Source organism: Desmodus rotundus, chromosome 8 (genome assembly GCF_022682495.2).
Source record: "Desmodus rotundus isolate HL8 chromosome 8, HLdesRot8A.1, whole genome shotgun sequence".
Taxonomy (NCBI): Eukaryota; Metazoa; Chordata; class Mammalia; order Chiroptera; family Phyllostomidae; genus Desmodus; species Desmodus rotundus.
This window is the reverse complement of record NC_071394.1, coordinates 60,078,462-60,093,814: the sequence shown is the minus strand read 5'-3', so window position 1 is coordinate 60,093,814 and position 15,353 is coordinate 60,078,462. Positions and strand designations below refer to the sequence as shown.

Genomic DNA, 15,353 nt, shown 5'->3' with positions numbered 1-15,353 from the left:
TGACAGCTGTCATATTGGCATGCATTTAAAAATATATTAAAATCAGTGAATTTTTGTAGCCATTTTAATATTGAAGATGGAAGAAAATACCTAACATTTTCAGCATGTTATGCTTTATTATTTCAAGAAAGCTAAAAGTGTAATTGAAGCACTAAAAAATAGATTTGTGCAGTGTATGGAGAAGGTGCTGTGAGTGATTGAACATGTCAAAAGTGGTGTGCAAAGTTTCATGCTAGAGATTTCTTATTGGATGATGCTCCACAGTCAGGTAGAGCAGTTGAAGTTGATAGTGATCAAATTGAGACATTCATTGAGAACAGTCAACATTATACCACACGGGAGATAGCCCCCCCCCACGGGAGATAGCTGACACACTCAAAATATCCAAATAAATCAAGTTATTAGTGAAAATGAAAAATGTGTCTTTTATTATGGAAAAAACCATACAGACCTTTTGGCCAACCCGATACCATAATTTCTATATCATTATCACCTGGAATGATCTTATCTTCAAGTTCTCAAACTCCTGAGCCCTTTCTTGGACCACAGTTTACCCTCATCATGGTCTCCAGATCCGTGATTACACCTTTATCTACCAGTCTGTCAACCTTTTTTCTGGATCTCCATCTCTTCATACTGAGTCTGGACCACCTGATAGACATTCTGACATCCTGGAATCACTACTCTTCCGTAGACCCTCCTGGGGAGGGGGGGCTCCACCTGCAGAGCCCCGCCCCCCGCCATCTGCCATGGATGAGAATAAGTCTACCAAGACATGATCTGCTTGGGGAGGAAAGGTGGCCGATCTCTCAAAGGAGAAGGGCCAAGAGCCTTTTCCTCAATGGGCTTTTATTGGGTTCAGTTTGCACAGGAATACAGGTAAAGCTCATCAATCATTGTCAGGCAATAAGGATCAAACAATAGATGACAGACAAAGAACTCTGAGGGCTTATTCTGAGTTAAGGTCAGTTAGCTAAAGGGCTATAAGATTTTGGGAAACAAACTCATTTCATGCTTGGACCCTTATCATTTAAATTGAGGGTATAAACAAAGCAGGTTTCACAGGGTTTTATGCATTCTTTCTTAGGCCTGATCGCCTGGGGGGGAATCCGCCCTTTCCAGCACAGGACTGCACTGCCCTCTGTCATTGTTTCAGGCTTAAGTCAGGCAGGGGAAGTAAGGTAGCCAAGAGATTAGGAGACTTCTTGCAGACAGAATGAGGACTCAGGCTGTGTCAAAGCCGAGGGGTGAGGGTCCATCACCCCCTTTTTCTACAGCCCCCCCTTGTCCTTCCCTGTGGGCCTTTTTTGTGACCATGCCTGTCTTAGGGCATCCCTCCCTTGAGGAATCTTACCTGTCATTGACTAACTGGTCAGGCTTGGGGCCAAGCAGGGTGAAGTAAGAGGGGCAGAGGCAGCATCCCTGCCAGGGAGATAAGCTTTGTCTCCTTAGTGGCTTATGGTCCCAAGGTCTCTGACTCAGCCTTAGCCGTGGGGGTTTACAGCTTCTGAAACCAGGCAGGGCGGTTCCCAACACCTCCTTAATGCACTCACATTGCTCTGACACCTGGTCTGCTGGGTTCTATGGGGTCCAGTTAGTCCAGAGCTTTTCAGCCTTGCCACAAGTGACATTTCTGGTTAGATAATTCTCTGTTGTGGGGGTTGTTCTATGCCTTGTAGGATGTTTAACAGCATCCCTGGTAGCTATATAGTAGGTTCCAGTAGCAGCCACAGTCGTTACAATTAAATGTGTCTCTAGACATTGTCATTTTCAGCTACCAAGTTTGTCAGTAAAACTTCGTGGTTACTCAGTCTGTAAGAAATTGATTAATTTTTTAAACCTACATTTTTTAGGTACTGTTCAAGAGCTATGTACTTATTTACTCCTCATGGCAATCCTATAAATATGTATAATTATTCACCCATTTTATAGTCAAGTTAACAGTAGCACAGAGTCAGAAGGCACTGCCCAAGCCTCCGAGCCAGGATTGGATCCCTGTGGTCACCCTGCAGAGAGCCCTCCAGTGGAAGCTCTCCTGCTTTAGTCTGTACTAACTGTTCAGACTTAGTCGAACAGCTGTCATTTTGATTCTTTTCTTTACTGCTTGGGTAAGTGGTCTATTGCTCCATAACTAGCCCTCCCAAACTTAATTCTTCTCTAGACAATTTATTCAATTATCTTGTAGAGAAGAGGGAAAAAAACATTGAATGTTATTAATTTGCCAGGGTACTAAGTGCCCTACTGCCAGGTATTTTGTACTTGACAGAAAATTGACTGTGCTGCGTATATTCTATTCATTATTCCCCTTGTTTTCAGCCTCTCTTCTCAGTCTCTTCTGTAATTCCCACAGGACTGAGTCCCCCACCTTTCTTCAAAATAGACTGACTTCTTTTCACAGCTTCATCCTTCCACATGTATTTTAGCTGCAGCTTCCCTCCTTCTGCTTTATTAATTGCCACTCTTCCACATACTCTGTCCACTAGAACATTGTGAAGTGCCTTGTGTGCTTTTTGTCTCCATTCTGTTCTCTTCAATATTGAGGGCTTCTGATTTTTTTCATTCATTCTTTGCCATCATTTAATAGGACTTAAGGAGAAAGAGGTAAATATAAGTACTCATTCTGCCATCTTCAGTGACTAATTCATTTATTTTAATAAAAGAACCTTGTTATGAGCATCACATTTATGGGTTAGGGTTGAGGAAACAAAAGGTGTTGCTGCACAGTTAATAGAAGAGAGTCATTTTAAAAGTAGTACCTATTGGAGAAGACACACATAGAAATTTTTTCTAGCTAACTAGCATAAAGTAAAATATACACACCATTTCATTATTTTTGTTGTTAATGTTTGTGAGTGCAAATTGGGTAGGATTTGTCTTCCACTTTTAATGTTTATTACTTTATAAAATCCTTTTTATATTTTAGAATATTTAAGAATTAATACTAAAATTATACTAAAATTTTGGATACTAAATTTTGGATGCTAAAATTATAAGTATCCAATTCTTTTATTTACAGATGGGAAGACAAAGCCCAACAGAGGTTAAATGACTTATTCAAGATTTTTTTAGCTATTTAATGGCTGAATTGGACACAGAACTTAGGTTTCCTAAGTATTTGTTTTTCTGCTGTACTGTTTTCTTCTTTTTAAGTTTTTTTTATAATGTTTCTATTTTCAGTTTTCTGAGGTAACTTGTATTTAAGAGTCATTGTTGAGTATATCATGTAACTTTGAATATTAGGTATGGTACCCATGTGTAAAATAGGATAGTTGGGCTAGTTGATATCTCATTTCCTTTAGAATGAATAGTCACTGATCCCAAGCTATATATTACATGCCCTCATATGCGTGATAGTGACAATATATATATGCTAAGTATATATGAAAATTTTAAATGATAGTTTTTGTGTTCTAGATTTCTATAATAAGTAATATAAAGAAAATATAGCTCTATACAGAAATTATCACAGTTAGCATTTGATACTTTTCTTTTAAGGGGTTATATCTCTATATGATATCACTATAAACCTATGTGTAAATTTATAAAAGAATGTGTATGAATATACACACTGTTATTTTTAACTGCCTTCCAGAGAGCGATTGTTCCATGAAATTTATGGGTTGCACAACCCAAAGTGTGCAAAACTAACTTGCCCTTTTACTTCTTCAGCACGGCTTTTGTGCCTTGTCCACGGCTCCCTGTCTCCCTTATTTTCTACAGCCAGTTGGAGATCAAGACCTTGCTGCGCTGTGTGGTAAATAGATCTGTGTCCTTTCTGTATTCCTATGGCTACAACTGCAGCGTCCGCCCTTTATCATTTCCTACCTACTTAATTGGAGGAGCTTCTCAACAATTTACATTCTTTTTATCTTTTCCCTCTTTGGTCCGTCTTGCACACTGTTTCTAAAGTCTTCTTTTTAAAACAAGCAACAAATAGTCGCCCCATTAAAGCAAAACCTCTTTTGAGCAAAACCTAAAGCAAAACCTGCTTGTAGGATAATGTCTAATCCGCTTAGCCTGCAGTGTTAACACTGTTTACAACCTAAGTGAGCATAGCAATTGTTTTCAACAACTTTTTTTTTTAGACCTTAATCTCATGTTGATTTAACTCTGTATTCCTATACCATTTCACAGATATTTATATCAAGGCTAGACCAGAGCTTGTGCGTGACAGGCACCCAGTATTCAACACATATTTGATGAATGAATGAATCAAAGTGGTACTATTCCCTATACCTGTTATCCCTTTACCTTTCCCCATTCAGCCTGGAGGGTCCTGTTTCACTTTCAGTCTTCAAAGGGAGAAAATAGTGTAGCAGGATCTGGCCGGGTGGTTCAGTTGGTTGAAGCGTTGTCCCATGCACCAAAAGGTTATGGGTTCGATCCCCAGTCAGGGCACATGCCTAGGTTTTAGGTTCTATCCCTGGTTGGGGCGTGTAAGGGAGGCACCGATCGATGATTCTATCTCACATCAGTGTTTTTTTCTCTCTTTCTCTCCCTGTCTCCCTCTCTTCCTCTCTCCCTCTCTCCCTCCCTCCCCCTCTCTCTCCTTCCTCTATCTGTATATCAATAAACATATCCTTGGGTGAAGATTTAAAAAAAAAACAAAACAGTGCAGCAGAATAACAGGAATACTTAGAAAATCTGAGTTCTATGATCAGTTCTTTTTTTTTCTGTGATTTATTCAAATCTCTCTTCAATTGACACTATCTCTTGATCTTTAGTAACACTGAAATAGACTCAATAGAAATTAGTTTGGGAATTATTTGGTATAAATATTCTCCTATAAAGTGACACAAATATTTCTGTTTACTTGTTCTGGGTTTTCTTATATTTTGTAGTAATGTCACATTTATCACATATTTCACTTACTTCAGTTTAGAGAAGAAGATGGAATAGCCAAACTCATATCAGCTCTAGTTTTTGGAGTTCCTGCCAACTTTCGCTAACATTATTAACACCAAGTAACAGTTCATACCAGATAACTAGGGAGAGAACAAATTTAAAAATAATTTTCTGTCAAGATGACAATACTCTTTATTTAAGGATTATGTTATTTCTTGTATAATTCTAGTGCATCTTGTTATCTTATGTCAATTAACTTTTACTGCTTTAATAGCATTTACTCAGCATTTCCTGTGAGTGTCCAAAAGTAGTTATAGTGGCAAATACGATGTTTTTTTTTTTTCACTATATAAGAAGTTAGATTTTGTAGGAACAGAAAATGAACTTAGGAAACTAGACTGTTTTTATTATTTTTTTAAAATATATTTTATTGATTATGCTATTACAGTTGTCCCCCCTTCACTCCCCTCTGTCCTGCACAACCCCTTCTTCCCACATCCCCCCCCCTCCATAGTTCATGTCCATGGATCATACATATAAGTTCTTCGGCTTCTACATTTCCTATACCATTCTTACCCTCCCCCTGTCTATTTTCTACCTACCATTTATGCTACCTATTCTCTGTACCTTCCCCCCTCTCTCCCCCTCCCACTCCCTTGTTGATAACCCTCCATGTGAGCTCCATTTCTGTGGTTATGTTTCTGTTCTAGTTGTTTGCTTAGTTTGCTTTTGTTTTTGTTTTAGGTGTGGTTGTTAATAACTGTGAGTTTGCTGTCATTTTTACTGTTCATGTTTTTTATCTTCTTTTTCTTAGATAAGTCCCTTTAACATTTCATATAATAAGGGCTTGGTGGTGATGAACTCCTTGAACTTGACCTTGTCTGAGAAGCACTTTATCTGCCCTTCCATTCTAAATGAAAGCTTTGCTGGATAGAGCAATCTTGGATGTAGGTCCTTGCCTTTCATGACTTGGAATACTTCTTGCCAGCCCTTTCTTGCCTGTAAGGTCTCTTTGGAGAAGTCAGCTGACAGTCTTATGGGAACTCTTTTGTAGGTAACTGTGTCCTTTTCTCTTGCTGCTTCTAGGATTCTCTCCTTCTGTGTAATCTTGGGTAATGTAACTATGATGTGCCTTGGTGTTTTCCTCCTTGGGTCCAGCTTCTTTGGGACTCTCTGAGCTTCCTGGGCTTCCTGGAAGTCTATTTCCTTTGCCAGAGTAGGGAAGTTCTCCTTCATTATTTGTTCAAATAAGTTTTCAATTTCTTGCTCTTCCTCTTCTCCTTCTGGCACCCCTATAATTCGGATGTTGGACTGTTGAAAGATGTCCTGGAGGTTCCTAAGCCTCTCCTCTTTTTTTTTGAATTCTTGTTTCTTCGTTCTTTTCTGGTTAGATGTTTCTTTCTTCCTTCTGGTCCACAGTGTTGATTTGAGTTCCAGTTTCCTTCCCATCACTATTGGTTCCCTGTACATTTTCCTTTGTTTCTCTTAGCATGGCCTTCATTTTTTCATCTAACTTGTGACCAAATTCAACCAATTCTGTGAGCATCCTGATTACCAGTGTTTTGAACTGTGCATCTGATAGGTTGGCTGTCTCTTCGTGGCTTAGTTGTATTTTTTCTGGAGCTTTGATCTGTTCTTTCATTTGGGCCTTTTTTTTTTGTCTTGGCACGCCTGTTACGTATGGGGGCGGAGCCTTAGGTGTTCACTAGGGCAGAGTAACGCTGGTTGCTGTGGTGTGATGCTGTATGTGGGGGAGGGGTCTGAGAGGGAGCAATGGCGCTTGCTCTGCTCTCCCCTGGTTTGCAGTCACTCCCTCTGCTACCCACAATCAAATTGGGCCTTTCTGGTGCTGCTTCCTGAGTGGGTGGGTTTGTGCTCGCTCTAGACCCCTGTGGGTTTGTCCAATGACCTCCCCTGTGAGGCTGGGAGTTTCTCCAGCTGACGCCTCAACCCCTACAGGTGTTCTCAGTCAATGGTTTGAAGCTTTATTTCCCCAAGCTGGAACCCTGGGTTGCGCAGTCTGTAGCCAGGTCTACCAGCTGCTGCCTTGCCAGCCAGCTGCAGCTTTGCCCACCCCGCTCCCCGCTCCACAATCTGCCACCTCGCTGGTTCTGCCAGCCGCCGCCTTGCCGTGTGTCCTCTCCGCCCCAGCTGCCCATCTCTGCTCCTCCTGCTGGTCTGGATGAATGTTTCTTCTTTATCTCCTTGGTTGTTGGACTTCCATACAGTTCGATTTTCTGTCAGTTTTGGCTGTTCTTTGTTTTTAAATTGTTGTTGTCCTTTTGGTTGTACGAGGAGGCACAGTGTGTCTACCTAAGCTTCCATCTTAGCTGGAAGTCCCCTAGACTGTTTTCAATGTACATTGTTTTTTTATTCTAATTGAAAACTGTAAAGAGGGTTAGAAGTACATGCTGAGAAACATGCCATCAAATGTTCTTTACAGAGGGCGAGACCACAGTGTGACATAATGTTTCCTTTCTAAAGGCTTCCCCATAGAGGGAATTCTCTGCTGATGAGGCCACATGAGACTGGGGGTGGCCCAGGACACAAGGACTCTCTCCTCATCTCCCCTGGAGGTCACTTTCTTTTCTTTTTTAAATTATATTTTATTGATTATACTGTTACAGTTGTCTTAATTTTTCTCCCTTTGCCCCGCCCCAGCACCCCATCTCCCTCAGGCAATCCCCACACCTTTATGCATGTCCATGGGTCATATGTATAAGTTATTTGGTATTCCATTTCCTATACTCTACATCCTCATGGCTCGTTTGTGACTACCAATTTGTACTCTTTTTTTAAAAAAAAGGTTTTATTTATTTATTTATAGAGAGAGGAAGGGAAGGAGAAAGAGGGAGAGGAACATCAATGTGTGGTTGCCTCTCATGCGCCCCCCCCCCCCCCCCCACCAGGGACCTGGCCCACCACCCAGGCATGTGCCCTAGACTGAGAATCTTAACAGGGACCCTTTGGTTTGCAGGATGGCTCTCAATCCACTGAGCCACACCAGCCGGGGCCAGTTTGCACTTCTTAATCCCCTCACCTCTTCACCCATTCTTCCCAACCCCTACCCCATCTGACAACCATCGAAACGCTGTCCATATCCATGATTCTTTCTCTTCTTTTTGTTTGCCTAGTTTGTTTTTTTGATTCCATTGTTAATAGGCATGTGGTTAGTGCCATTTTATTGTTCATAGTTTTGACCGTTTTCTTAAATAAGTCCCTTTAACATTTCATATAATAGTGGTTTGGTGATGATGAACTCCTTTAGTTTTTTTTCTTGTCAGGGAAGCTCTTTATCAGCCCTTCAATTCTAAATGATAGGTTTGCTGGGTAGAGCAATCTTGGCTGTAGGTCTCTGCTTTTCATCACTTTGAATATTTCTTGGCAGTCCCTTCTTGCCTGCAAAATTTCTTTTGAGAAATCAGCTGACAGTCATATGGGAGCTCCCTTGTAGGTAAATAACTGCTTTTCTCTTGCTGCTTTTAAGATTCTCTCTTTGTCTTTATCCTTTGACATTTTAATTATGATGTGTTGTGGTGTGGACCTATTTGCATCCATCTTGTATGGGACTCTGTGCTTCTTGGACCTGCATGTCTATTTCCTTCATCAAATTAGAAAAGTTTTCTTTCGTTATTTTTTCAAATAGATGTCCAATTTCTTGCTCTTTCTCTTCTCCTTCTCGTACCCCTATGATTCAAATATTGGTATGCTTGAAGTTGTCCCAGAGTCTCCTTTAACTGTCCTGAGTTTTTTGGATTCTTTTTTCTTCTTCTTGTTCTGATTGGTTGCTTTTTGTTCCAAATCATTGATTTGATCCTTGATTTCATTCACTTTACTGTTGATTCCCTGTAAATTGTTCTTTATTTCCATTAGTATATCCTTCATTTCTGTCTGGATCTTTTTTATGCTGTTGAGGTCCTTACTACATTCCTTGAGCACCCTTATCACCAGTGTTTTGAATTCTTCAGTAGATAGATTACTCAATTCCATTTCGTTTAGTTCTTTTTCTGGAGTTTTGATGTGTTGTTTCATTTGGGCCATGTTTCTTTGTCTCCTCATTTTGGCAGTCTCCCTGTGTTTGTTTCTATGTATTAGGTAGAGCTGCTATGACTCCCTGTCTTAGTAGGATGGTCTAATGTAGTAGGTGTCCTGTAGGGTCCTATGGCACACCCTCTACTTTCATACGAGCAGGGTTCTCAGGGTGCACCCTCTGTGTGGCCTGCATACACCTTCCTCTTGTAGTTGAGCCTTGATTGCTGTTGACAGGTCAATGGGAGGGATTTACCCAGGCCTGTCAGCTCCAAGGATAGGCCGTGACCACTGACCACCAACCTCTGCCCTCCATGGAGGATCAGTTGTGTAGGGGCAGGGTGGTGGTCCTCCAGTGTGGTCTGCAGCTGTCCACTAGGTCCACGAGCTCTTGGATATCCTGGCTGGTATAGGCCAGGGTCAGCCACTACCTGTGTTCTGCCCGGGCCCACCCAACATGAGCTACCTAACAATCTGGAGATGGCTACTACTTGTATGGGGCTTGGAGGCTCCCAGGCAAAGCCAAACTGATCCAGCCTGGCTGCTACTAGTGCTGGCCCTAGGGTGGCAACTAGTCAGAGGTGTAGGAGCTGGGGGCTCACTGAGGCTGGCTGTTGCTTGTTTGAGAGGGTTAGCAAGATATGAAGCCTGAGCTGAGACCAGCCATTCATATGGAAAAGCCACGGTTGACAGGTTGGGTAGCCCATAAGCTGGGTTGGGTAGAGCCTCAGGGATTCCTACTATGGAGCCAACAGTGTTAGCCAGGTAATGGAGTCTCAGATATGGCACCAGCCTGCTATCTTTGTGGCTCTGTGGCTCTGTGGGGGGAAGGCTCAGAAATGGAACAATGGACTCTGCCAGCCTTTCTGTCTGGGAGAAAACTGTCTCCCAGCTCTTGCTCTGATGCCAGACGATTCACTTCCTCCCCATATGCCACTGGTGCCTCTCAAGCAGCCACCCTGATGCTGGAGCCCAGAGGGAGTCTGAGTTAGTTTGTAGCCCCTTTAAGAGGAGCTGCTTGGGATTCCAGTAGTTACTTTCATTGACTCCAACCCTGCTGATTTTTATAGCCAGAAGTTATGGGGGTTTATCTTCCAGGCACTGGAGCCCTGGGCCAGGGGGGCTGGTATGGGGCTGGGGCTCTGTGCTCCTCAGATATTCCTCCCGAATTTTAATCCACCACACGTGGGTGTGGGACCAGCCCATTCCGCGTCTCTGCATCTCCTACCTGGACAGATACTGTTACTTTAGTTCTGTAGTTGTCAGACTTCTATTCAACTCGGTTTCTGACAGTTCTGAGTGATGGTTGTTCTATAGTTTAGTTGTAATTTTGTTGTGGTTGTGTGAGGAGGTGAGCTGTGTTTGCCTATACCTCTGTCTTGGCTGGAAGTCCTATGATCAGTTCTTAAAGAAAGCAGTCAACTCCAAGGCACCTGCTTTAACTATGACAGCTCTACAAATGAATTCTATAGCACCATTTTTCATAACCAGTGTTAGACATTAGCTCCATAATACACCCTACAGGTGACAGTGTGCCTGTAGTCTCTGTGTCCACATCACGAGGAGAAGAGCTCACTTGTTGGTTGTTAGCATGGATTGAAGGCATTGCTATGCTACATTTATTATTTTTAGGAGCCATTTGACAAGTGAATGAGGAATTCAGATATGTTTCTACACTGCAACTTTTCAAAGGAGGGCTTTGTCTAAGTATTTGTTATAGTTTCCTAAAGGTACAGTGAGTCTACAATTGAAAAGCAAATTTAGGTGTTAATCCAAGGGGTCACCAGAATAGAGAGCTCAGCAATAAACCCACAATACAATGTAAATTAATTTATGACAAAGGAGCCAAGAATATATAATGGGGAAAGGATAGTCTCTTTAATAAATGATGTTTGGAAAACTGGACAGCCACATCAAAAGAATGTAACTGGACCACTATCTTTCACCATAAACAAAAATTACCTCAAAATGGATTAGACTTGAGCGTAAGACCTAACACCATAAAACTCCTACAAGAAAATAGGTGGTAAGTTCCTTGGCATCAGTCTTAGTGATGATTTTTTTAAGTCTCATACCAAAAGCTAAAGCAACAGAAGCAAAAATACGCAAGTGGGACTACATCAAATTTGAAAGCTTCTTGTGGCAAAGGAAACCATCAACATAATAAAAAGGCAATTTATTATGTTGCCAATTGAATGGCAGAAAATATTTGCAATCATATACCTGATAAGGGGTCAATGTCTAAAATATACAAAGAACTCATACAACTCCACAGCAAAAACAAAACAGAACAAAACAAACACAACCTGATTTAAAAATGGACAGAAAAGTCTGGATATTTTCCCAAAGAAGACATGTGGATGGCCAACAAGTACATACAAAGATGCTCAACATAACTAATCATCAGGAAAATGTATATCAAAGTTACAATAAGATAACGCCTCACACCTGTTAAATGGCCATTATCAAAAATACTAGAAATAACAAGTGTTGGTGAGGCTGTGGAGAAGAGGGAACCTTTGTGCACTATTGGTGGGATTGCAAATGGTTACCGCCACTATGGAAAACAGTATGGAGGTTCCTCAAAAAATTTACAATAGATCTATCTGACCCAGCAATTTCACTTGTGTGTATTTGTCCAAAGAAAATGGAAACATAACTTGTAATGGTATATGCACCCGCATGTTCATCACAGCAGCTAAGTATCCATCAGTTAGTTGACCATTAAAAAGAAGGAAATCTTATAGTTTGTGATAACATGGATGGACCTAGAGGGCATTGTGCTGAGTGAAGTAAGTCAGAGAAAAACAAATTAACATATTATCTCACTTGTGTGTGAAATCTAAACAAACAAACTAAACCCCCAAATTAAACAACAAAAAAACCCTCCAAGCTCATCGATGACAGAGAACAGATTGGTGTTTGCCATAGGTTGAGGATGAGGGAGGGTGGGCAAATGAGTGAAGGGGTCAAAAGGTATAAACTGTCAGTTAAGTAAATCATGGGATATAATTTATAGCATGTTGACTTATAGTTAAAACTGTATTGCATATTTGAAAATCACTAAGAGAACAGATCCTAAAAATTCTCATCACAAGAAAAAAATTAGTAACTGTGAATGGTGATGAATGTTAACTAGACTTACTATGGTAATCATTTCTCTGTGTGTACAATCGAATCATGTTGTACACCTGAAACTAATATAATATATGTCATTATACCTCAATAAAAATAATTATTCATAATTTTATAAAGTTTATAATATATAAATTCACAACAGATTTACTAAAAATCTCAAGATATCTTTGAAAATATTATTTGAGAACACTCAATTATTTTCTGAAACTCAAGGGGAAATACCATGTACTGTCATACTAAGCCCAAATATCTCTTCAGAGTTATAAAGGAGATTATGTTATTTTAGGAACAGGCCCTAGTGATGACTGAGTTATTTTCAATAAATGCTTAACTATTGGATTTAGTGCTGGATCTTCCTGTTATATAAAGCTGTTTTATTTAGACCATGGCAGCTTCAATTGAAAGTCTTGCAAAGAAAGACCATGGAGGAAGAGAAGGGAAGGTAAGAGAAAGGAGGAGGAGCAGAGGGATGAGCTATCAGCCACAGGGAGGGGTAAGGTCATAGGGCAAAGTGGGAAGAACCCTGTCTGATTGTGAAGAGGGTGAGACCTTCAAGCTGATAATCTCTTTGCTCTTCCCAAGAGCAGTACTCTTCTCTGCTACTCTGGTGGCAGCTGTTGTGGATGACTTAGGGATCCCAGCAGAGGATCATAGTAGCTGCTCTTGTCACTGGTGACTTCCTTTGCATTACCTGTAGAGAACAATTCATAGCTATGTCTGTGTAGAGCCTGCAGAATGTGTTTCTCCTTGGTTCTCTTCAATAAAGAATATTTTTTCAAGATGCTTAAGGACAGTTAATATTACACTGTGTGGAGTTATAAAATTAGTTATCAGTGGCTCAAAGTATAATATTCCTGGCTACCCTTTGCTCTACTTGGCATCTAGATCTACTGATTTATCTTTGGTTTGGATTGACCCTTATGTACTGAATATTCCTTCCCTGTGTGTTTCAACCCACTGAAATAAATCCATCACCGCATTCCCTCCAGCATCTAAGAGATTTGGCATCAGCCAAACACATTTTGACTTTCTTTCTTTTTTTTTTTTTTTGAGGCAAAAGTCATAAACTTTTTGGTACATGGACTGCAATATGTTTTGCCACATTTATAAAATGAAAACCTTTTCAATATGTAAATATTTAAAAATTAGAAATTTTACATTACTACATGGGTTTCCAGCTTTTCTTGGAAAAATCAAAAGATGTGGCAACATTGGACTACTTGCAGCTGGAGATGAGTAGTGGCTGTATCTTAGACTGGCATGTGCTCTTCTGCTTACCAAGCCCCACCTGGCCTGTATTCAAGTTTGTCATTGTGGAAGTACTGCATGTGTTAACATTTAGCCAGAAATACGGTTTTGAGTTTTAAAGTAAGTATACTATCAAACTCTTAACAATTCTCTCTTGAAAAACAAATGTAAAAGTTATCCCAAATACAGGATGTATGTACTCAGATTAAATAGTTAACATTCTGTAATTAGACTTCCGGACAAGATGGAGGCATAGGTAGACACGCTGTGCCTCCTCACACAACCAAAAGAAGGACAACACAATTTAAAAACAAAGAACAGCCAGAACTGACAGAAAATCGAACTGTATGGAAGTCCAACAACCAAGGAGATAAAGAAGAAACATTCATCCAGACCAGCAGGAGGGGCAGAGATGGGCAGCTGGGGCGGAGAGGACACACGGCAAGGCGGCGGCTGGCAGAACCAGCGAGGTGGCAGATTGTGGAGCGGGGAGCGGGGTGGGCAAAGCTGCAGCTGGCTGGCAAGGCAGCAGCTGGTAGACCTGGCTACAGACTGCGCAACCCAGGGTTCCAGCTTGGGGAAATAAAGCTTCAAACCATTGACTGAGAACACCTGTAGGGGTTGAGGCGTCAGCTGGAGAAACTCCCAGCCTCACAGGGGAGGTCATTGGACAAACCCACAGGGGTCTAGAGCGAGCACAAACCCACCCACTCAGGAAGCAGCACCAGAAAGGCCCAATTTGATTGTGGGTAGCAGAGGGAGTGACTGCAAACCAGGGGAGAGCAGAGCAAGCGCCATTGCTCCCTCTCAGACCCCTCCCCCACATACAGCATCACACCACAGCAACCAGCGTTACTCTGCCCTAGTGAACACCTAAGGCTCCGCCCCCATACGTAACAGGCGTGCCAAGACAAAAAAAAAAAGGCCCAAATGAAAGAACAGATCAAAGCTCCAGAAAAAATACAACTAAGCCACGAAGAGACAGCCAACCTATCAGATGCACAGTTCAAAACACTGGTAATCAGGATGCTCACAGAATTGGTTGAATTTGGTCACAAGTTAGATGAAAAAATGAAGGCCATGCTAAGAGAAACAAAGGAAAATGTACAGGGAACCAATAGTGATGGGAAGGAAACTGGAACTCAAATCAACACTGTGGACCAGAAGGAAGAAAGAAACATCTAACCAGAAAACGAAGAAACAAGAATTCAAAAAAAAAAGAGGAGAGGCTTAGGAACCTCCAGGACATCTTTCAACAGTCCAACATCCGAATTATAGGGGTGCCAGAAGGAGAAGAGGAAGAGCAAGAAATTGAAAACTTATTTGAACAAATAATGAAGGAGAACTTCCCTACTCTGGCAAAGGAAATAGACTTCCAGGAAGCCCAGGAAGCTCAGAGAGTCCCAAAGAAGCTGGACCCAAGGAGGAACACACCAAGGCACATCATAGTTACATTACCCAAGATTACACAGAAGGAGAGAATCCTAGAAGCAGCAAGAGAAAAGGACACAGTTACCTACAAAGGAGTTCCCATAAGACTGTCAGCTGACTTCTCAAAAGAGACCTTACAGGCAAGAAGGGGCTGGAAAGAAGTATTCCAAGTAATGAAAGGAAAGGACCTACATCCAAGATTGCTCTATCCAGCAAAGCTTTCATTTAGAATGGAAGGGCAGATGAAGTGCTTCTCAGACAAGGTCAAGTTCAAGGAGTTCATCACCACCAAGCCCTTATTATATGAAATGTTAAAGGGATTTATCTAAGAAAAAGAAGATGAAAAATAGGAACAGTAAAAATGACAGCAAACTCAGTTATTAACAACCACACCTAAAACAAAAACAAAAGCAAACTAAGCAAAAAACTAGAACAGGAACATAACCACAGAAATGGAGCTCACATGGAGGGTTATCAACAGGGGAGTGGGAGGGGGGGAAAGGGGGGAAAGGTACAGATAATAGGTAGCATAAATGGTAGGTAGAAAATAGACAGGGGGAGGGTAAGAATGGTATAGGAAATGTAGAAGCCAAAGAACTTTTATGTATGACCCATGGACATGAACTATAGGGAGGGAATATGGGAGGGAGGGGGTGTGCAGG

General features: G+C 41.2%; 1 protein-coding gene across 1 annotated transcript in view; it reads left to right on the top strand.

Annotated features, from left to right (window-relative positions):
• The window catches only part of MRPS28 (mitochondrial ribosomal protein S28), a 97,635-nt gene that overhangs the window by 7,568 nt on the left and 74,714 nt on the right, over positions 1-15,353 (top strand). The gene's annotated exons all lie outside the window — the stretch shown is intronic.